Source organism: Phoca vitulina, unplaced genomic scaffold, assembly GCF_004348235.1.
Source record: "Phoca vitulina isolate PV1807 unplaced genomic scaffold, GSC_HSeal_1.0 scaffold6, whole genome shotgun sequence".
In the NCBI taxonomy this organism is placed as follows: Eukaryota; Metazoa; Chordata; class Mammalia; order Carnivora; family Phocidae; genus Phoca; species Phoca vitulina.
Window position 1 is genome coordinate 69,975,043 of NW_022589709.1, and position 7,575 is coordinate 69,982,617.

Below are 7,575 nucleotides of genomic sequence, written 5' to 3' on the forward strand. Positions count from 1 at the left end.
CAGCATATGGATGGGTCCTGTCTTTTTATCCAATCTGCAACCCTGTGCCGTTTTATGGGAGCGTTTAGGCCATTCGCGTCGAGAGTGATTATTGAAAGATATGAATTAATTGTCATCATGTTGCCTGTGAAGACGTTGTTTTTATAGATTGTCCCTGTAAATTTCTGTTGTATATCACTCTTGGGGTCTTTCTCCTTTTATAGAACCCCCCCCTTAATATTTCTTGCAGGGCCGGCTTAGTGGTCACATATTCTTTCAGTTTCTGCCGGTCATGGAAGCTCTGCGTCTCTCCATCCATTCTAAATGAAAGCCTTGCCGGATAAAGTATTCTTGGCTGCATGTTCTTCTCATTTAGTACCCTGAATATGTCTTGCCAGGCCTTTCTTGCTTGCCAGGTCTCTGTGGATAGGTCTGACGTTATTCTGATGTTCCTCCCTCTGTACGTAAGGAATCTCTTCCCCCTAACTGCCCTTAAGATGGTGTCCTTGGTTCTAAGATTTGCAAGTTTTACTATTACATGTTGGGGTGTTGGCCTGTTTTCCTTGATCTTGGGAGGGGTCCTCTCTGCCTCTAGGACGCGAATGTTTGTTTCATTCCCCAGATTAGGGAAGTTCTCAGCTACGATTTGCTCAAATACATCTTCTAGTCCTCTCTCTCTCTCCAATCCCTCCGGGATTCCAATTATTCTGACATTGGAACGCTTCATGGTGTCACTTATTTCTCTGATTCTATTTTCATGGATTCTGAGTTGTTTTTCCCTGGCCTCCTCTTTTCCCTTTTTATCTATTATATTGTCTTCTAGGTCACTTATGTGCTCTTCTGCCTCAGTTACCTGTTAGATTATCTAGATTGCATTGGATCTCATTGATAGCATTTTTAAATTCTGCCAATTCAGCTTTCATTTCTGCCCTTAGAGACTCTATGTTGCCATTAATTGATTTCTCCATTCTAGCCATTGTCTTCACAATTGCTAGCCTGCATTTCATCTCCGACATCTTGGTTATATCTGCATCCATTTGTAAATCTGCAGCATAAGTCAATCTCTGAGTCTTTTCTATTTTGGGGGCTCCTCGTCCTAGTCATTCTGTTGATGGGTGTTTGAGGGAATGTATAGAGTCCAAATTATTGACCAGAACCCAAGCAAGATGCACCTGTTTTCTTGGGACCTTAGGGTTGCTGGCCTCTTGTTTTCCCAGCCTGTCTTCTGGGGGAGGGGCCTGCCGCGCTGTTACTCAGGCAACCCTGTTTGGGCAGAGTTGCCCTGCCCCCCTGTGGCAGGGGATGGGCTCAGCGGGAATCAGTTTTTGGGGCTTTTGTTCTCTGGCAGCTTTCCCTGGCGGCTTTCCGCGTTTCCGCGAGTCAGAGCAGAAGAGACCGTTTCCAGCCCTCTGCCTCAGAGCAGAGAGATAGCAGTCTGTTCTTCAGTGAGTTCTCCAGGCCACACCGTCTCCGTTTCTGTCCGTGCTGCTATAAACTGCAGTGTCCTGGGTTGTGCGCCCCTCCGCAGCGCCCCCAGTCCTGCCTCCAGGTTGGGGCTCCTCTCTGCCCTTTGTGCTTCTAAAACCGCCAGCCACTCCCACTTTGCGCTCGCCACCTCGCCGCTCCGGGTTTCCTTCCGGGGGCTGCCCTAAAGTCCTTTCCCCGCTGCTACTGGTCTTCGAGTCTGTGCCCCGTCCCCAGCGCGCGAGGCTATCACTTACCGGTGGTGTAGGATCCCCACGGCCAGGCACCCTCCCGCTGCGGTTTATCCTCCCATATCTGCCTGCGGAATCACGGCTCTCCGCTTCCTACCTCAGAACCAACCGCCTGCGATATTCTGTTTGTAGAGATCCAGATCTTCTTACATCTCAGGCTGGTTTCGTGGGTGCTCAGAGTGGTCTGGTAGATATCCAGCTCAATTCTGGGGACCAGTTGAAATAGGGTCCCCTACTCCTCCCCCATCCCCCCCCCCCCCCGGTGTTGTTGTTTTTTAAAAGATGTTTTATGTATTTATTTGAGAGAGTGAGCGCATGACGGGGGAGCGGGGTTTGGGGGAGTGGGAAGGAGGGGCATAGGGAGAGGGAGGAGCAGACTCTGGGCTGAGCAGGGAGTCCAATGCTGGGTGATCATGACCTGAGCAGAAGGCAGATGCTTAACCAACTGAGCCACCCAGGCGCCCCTATCTACTCTGTTTTTAATTGCATTCTACCCCACTCTTAGTTTGTCCAATCCCATTTACCCTGCTTTATTTTTTTCTTAGCTGTTACCACTTTTTCATGTACTATATATTATTAACTTATTAAGTGTATTGTCTGTTTCTTGCCACTGGAATGTAAGTTCTTTGATGGCAGGATTTTTTTTTTTTTTTGCTTTTGTTGTTGTTTACTGTTATATCCCCAGCACCTAGAATAGTTTGAAGCATATAGTCAGTTCTTAATAAATATTTGTTGAAGAATGAATGAATTATTTACAATGAGTTATTATGGACTCTTAAAATCAATGAGAGGGACCCCTAGGAATTGACATGGAAAGATGTCCAAGATATATTTTTAAATTAAATCAAGTTGTAAAGCTATTAATATATATATTTGAATATAAATGGAGTTATATACACATATGTGTCTGTATACAAGGGCCTATATGTATATATTATAATTTCATTTATGTTTAAAGAACACCAAAGCGGGGCACCTGGGTGGCTCAGTCATTAAGCGTCTGCCTTCGGCTCAGGTCATGATCCCAGGGTCCTGGGATCTAGTCCCGCATTGGTCTCCCTGCTCAGTGGGAGCCTGCTTCCCCCTCTCCCTGCAGCTCCCCCTGCTTGTACTCTCTCTCTTTGTGTCAGATAATTAGTAAAATCTTAAAAAAATACAAAAATTAAAAACACCAAAGCCATCTACTTGTATTTGCATCATATGTATATAAATGCATAAAATGTTGGGAAGGCCATATTCTAGACTTACAGTAATAGTTACTTATTTTGGAAGAGCAAAGCAGACCTTTTGTTTTATCCTTTATGCCACTCTAATTTTTAAAATTTATCCTACAAGAGGCTGTTTTCATGCATCATTTGTGTTAAGTTTTTATATAGATTTTCTAGGTTGGTGTAAATTTTGAAAAAAATATATATGTGTAGAAAATTTAGCACTCTTGTTACATTTTCCTAGATCAACTAACTGGAAAAAGTTACCAGCAGAGAGGTCTGAAGCGGGTGGGGAGTGTCTCTGAGCAGCCACTCATTCTTGTCCACTTGACCTGATCCTCACCCCCCAGACCTACATCCAGTACTTTCCCATATGGACTGCAAACGACTTGGGAGCAGAGCCATGGTTGTTCGGTCATTTCCATAGCCTTATCTTCTAGAAGCAGAGGACTTTCAACCTCGGAGGTGCAAAATACCTATTTCTTTAATTGAAGCAGCCTTTTCCTGACCCACATTCTTTCCTCGTGGGTTGGGTTCCTGGATGCAGCCTCAGTTCGCTTCCCTCCCTGCAGGTGGCAGTCCTCATCGGCTGGAACTAGCCACACTTCGTGGACCAGTGACTGTCGGCCCTCAGACGCAAGGCAAGGTGTGCTTTCAGTAACACTTATTTCCTGACAGCCCTTTACTATTCTAGAATGAAACTAGTCGATTAAATAATCCACCTAGAAAGAGAACTTCAAAAACCAACACAACACCCTTGTTCTCAAAAAACCTTGAGTATAAATAGAAAGAAAGGGAAAGTAATTGATAATAAAATACTGTGTATTGTAATAGCAAATGCTTGGGTGTGATGTCCCTAGGAGATGTGATAATAAAGTGGTCAGATATTCTGCCTCTGTCTAGGAGCCCTGTGAATGCGACAGCCCTGCATGCTGTCTGAGAGAGGAGCAGCCTTTCAGTCTGTGAAGGGATTTTCTAAAATGGTAGACAGCGCTTGGCAGAGCTCTGAGTAAAATAAAGGACAAACTTCCCTTAGTTTATAGGAATTTTCGGTCCCCCCACATGTATTGTGTATTAAAGCCGAGCTCCCTGCTCACACCCACAAACACACAAACGAACAGGTTCTAGAGTCAGATAATTATAAACAGGTGTTTTACCTACACGGGCTTCTGGGGTGTGGGACAGTTTTCTATTGGGCAGGACTGCCCTTCGTATTGCAGAATGTTCTGCATCCCTGGCCTCCCACCCACTAAATATCTGTGGTGTTCATTCATTGTGAGTACAGTACTGGGAAATAAATGCTTCCGTATGTTTCCAGAATGCCCCTAAGGGGGCACTCCTGGTCCCCTGAAGACCTGCTGCGCTAGCTGTGCTGTGTAATAGGGTAGCCACGAGTCACAGGTTTGTATTCAGCCCTGAAATGAGGCTAGTGCAACTAAAGAACGAAAGTTCTTAATTTAATTTACACATTTTAAAACTAATGCTCGATTCAGTTACTGGGAAACTTTTAAGTATGATGGGACCAGCTTGGTTGGGTATGTAAATCTCTACCTTGTCTACTGTAAATTTCCTGAAATCTGAATACAGATCAAATATTTCTAATAGAAAGTTTGCTGGACTAATTGAGATGCTCTGAGGGTAAAATATCAGCATAATTTGAAGATTTAATAAGCCAAAAAGAATACAGAATATGTTATGAACAACCATTCTTATATTAGATTACGTGTGGAAATGATAGAAGCTTGGGTTTCTTGGATTCAAGGATATTAAAATGAATTTCATTTGTTTCTTTTCACTTTTTTAATGTTGCTGCTGGAAAACTTAAAACTACATATGTGGATCAAGTTCTAGTTCTGTTGGAAAGTGTTGAGATCATTTTGCTGCCTCTGAGATCCCTTCTTGCTTTTTGTCCGGTAGCCGTGCATAATGACTCAAAAGTGAGAGAGGAGTTAGAAACATCAGTGCCTTATTCTCTAGCTGGCAAACCAGGGGCTACAGGGATAGGGTCTTTGCACTGGTAGAATAATCCCAAGTGATTATTATTTTTTAATGAAGCCCCAGATTTTGGCCTGTGGTTTCTGGCAGGGTTGATGTTTTTCCACTACACACACCCTCTGCTCGGTCCTCTGGGAACCTTCCCTTTACATTCTGACGTGGGGGTTTTGGCCTGTGATGCAAAGCCTTGTGCCAGATCTACCAGAGGCAATGAGGAAAAAGCATTTCAAAGTACACCAAAGATGGCCTATCGCTCCATTCCAGTGATTCACAGATAATGCAGGTGGTTAAATTTCAAAGCACACTGTGGGGTCTCCTCTGAGGCAACCGTAGAGAAGCAGCCACACGGGCAGCTCAGTTACATTCCAGCCACAGAGAGGCCTCGCTTATCATATATTCAGAAGTCTGTTAAGCGTTTTAGATTACGACTAGACTAGATAAAATAATTTTCTGTTCCAGAAAAATTTTAAGGAATTGACTTTTTTCTCCCCAAGTGGTCAGTTTGGTGAGGTGAGAGAAGCAAAAATGCTGAGAAGCTTGAACTTTAGGGTTAGACCAAGCTGAGAATAATAACTGTCAGATTTCATGGCTGTGGAACTGTGGACAGATAACTTAACCTCTCTGAGCTTCAGTTTCCAGTTTTCCTATCTGAAATACCTCTTTCATATATAGCAAATACTCAGTAAGCAGTAACTGTTGTTCACTACAAAGAAGTGAGAGTGGGAGGTGAGAATTTTTAAGCAGAAAAGCATCTTAGAACAGCGTCTCCAAGACTGTATTCCCTAGAACACTGGTCCCATGAAGTAGAATTCCAACAATAAAGAGTTTTGTGGTCACTACATTTTGGAAATGATGTATCTCTTAGTGGAGACTGATAAAGTACATTAGTGCAGTTAACATTCTGAGAGGTTCTGCAGTAAAGAAATCAGTTTAACTTGGCTGAAAGCAGCCTCTCCTAAACTTATTTTATTAGCTTTTTTTTCCGCTCCAAGAAATAACTATTAGCTCTGTGAAGCATACTTTGGGAAATAACAGCATGAGAGAAAATGTCTGACCTAATCAGAACTCCTTGATTGGATGGGCTGGTCTCCTTGTCAGATTGTCCTGTGACATGGAGGGGTGGGACAAATGGGACAAAGGCATCAGACTACGTCCCATGCCACCTAGGTCCATAATGAAAAACCCATCCCTGAGGGAGCTTAGACAACCTTAGGGGGAAAAAATAGTGGTGTGAAATACAGTCACTTAAAGCATTGCCTTGGAAATTTCTATTTTGGTTGGTGGTGGAGCAGAGGGGACCGTAAACTAGATATAAAGTCTCATGAACTCTCACAATTCTCTACAAATGATCAATAGCTATCATAATCTTCTACCATAACAATATCTCAAAAGAGTTTCAAAATGCCAGACTGGGGTTTAAATACACACACGCTCATGCATACACACACACACACACACACACATACACACATATGCGCACACACACACTCTTAGTAGTTATGTAGGAGCAGATTAAAAGAATATGTTTAATTTATAAGTGCTACCCTGATTAGAAATGATAGATGTGGAAAGATTGCTAAAGGATAATGTTCATACTCAATTTGCAATAATTACACATTTCTTTCATCAAGACACATATCTAATATAATCTCCCAAATCCCAGAGTACACATAAAAATAAAGTCCGGTAAATGACATCAGACAGGAGAGGATAAAAATTCTACTCCTAGGAAGATTCAGGATACACTGGGGTCTAAATCAAAATGCATAGAAGTAGACCTAGATATTTTTGAATATTTTTGTAAGAACATTATTGCCCCTAATTTTTATTTTAAGTATTTCAAACAGAAAAACGTTAGAGTAGTACAATAAACAACCACGAAGAATTGTTGACATTTTTTCAATTTTGTTTTACTTCACATACATGCATATATATTTAATTATAAATATATATTGGGTGGATAAACTTGTTCACAATAAACTGCAGACATTGCCTTAAATATTTCAGCATGTGTCTCTTACTAAAAGGATATTTTCCCACATAATCACATGGCTTTATTCTGCCAATAATTCTCTAGTTCCATGTGATACCAACTCTGGAGTCAGATTTCTTCAGGAACAATCGTGGTTCATATATTACATTTGGTTATATCTCTTTAAATCTAGAATAATCCTCTCATCCCAACATTTTTTCCCACTATATTGATTTTGTGGTGAGACTAGTAATCTTGTAGGATGTCCCACATAAGTGGCTTTGTGCATCTGATTGTTATCTCTTGGGGTCATTTAGCTCATTCTTCTATTTCCTGTGCTTCTTGTAACCCAAAAGCTAGGTTGAAATTCAGCATTAGATAAACGTTAAACTTTTAACTATACCTCATCAGTGGGATGATTATTTATTCCCATTTGCCTTCTGTCCCAGTGTAAATAGTGCCTTTCACCACCAAGAATGTCCTGGTTTGGACACCTAGTCGGCCAATGAAGCATCACATTAGGAGGCACAGAATATCAGTCTGTTCCACCAGTAGGGACACCAAGTCTAATCACTTGGTTAGGTGTCCATCAGAGCTTTTAAAAAGTAATGAACCCCATTATAAGGTTATAAATTGATTGATTTTATTATGTAAGTCATGTCTCCTTTCAATAACTATCAAAATTTTCTGCAAATGGGCACAATCC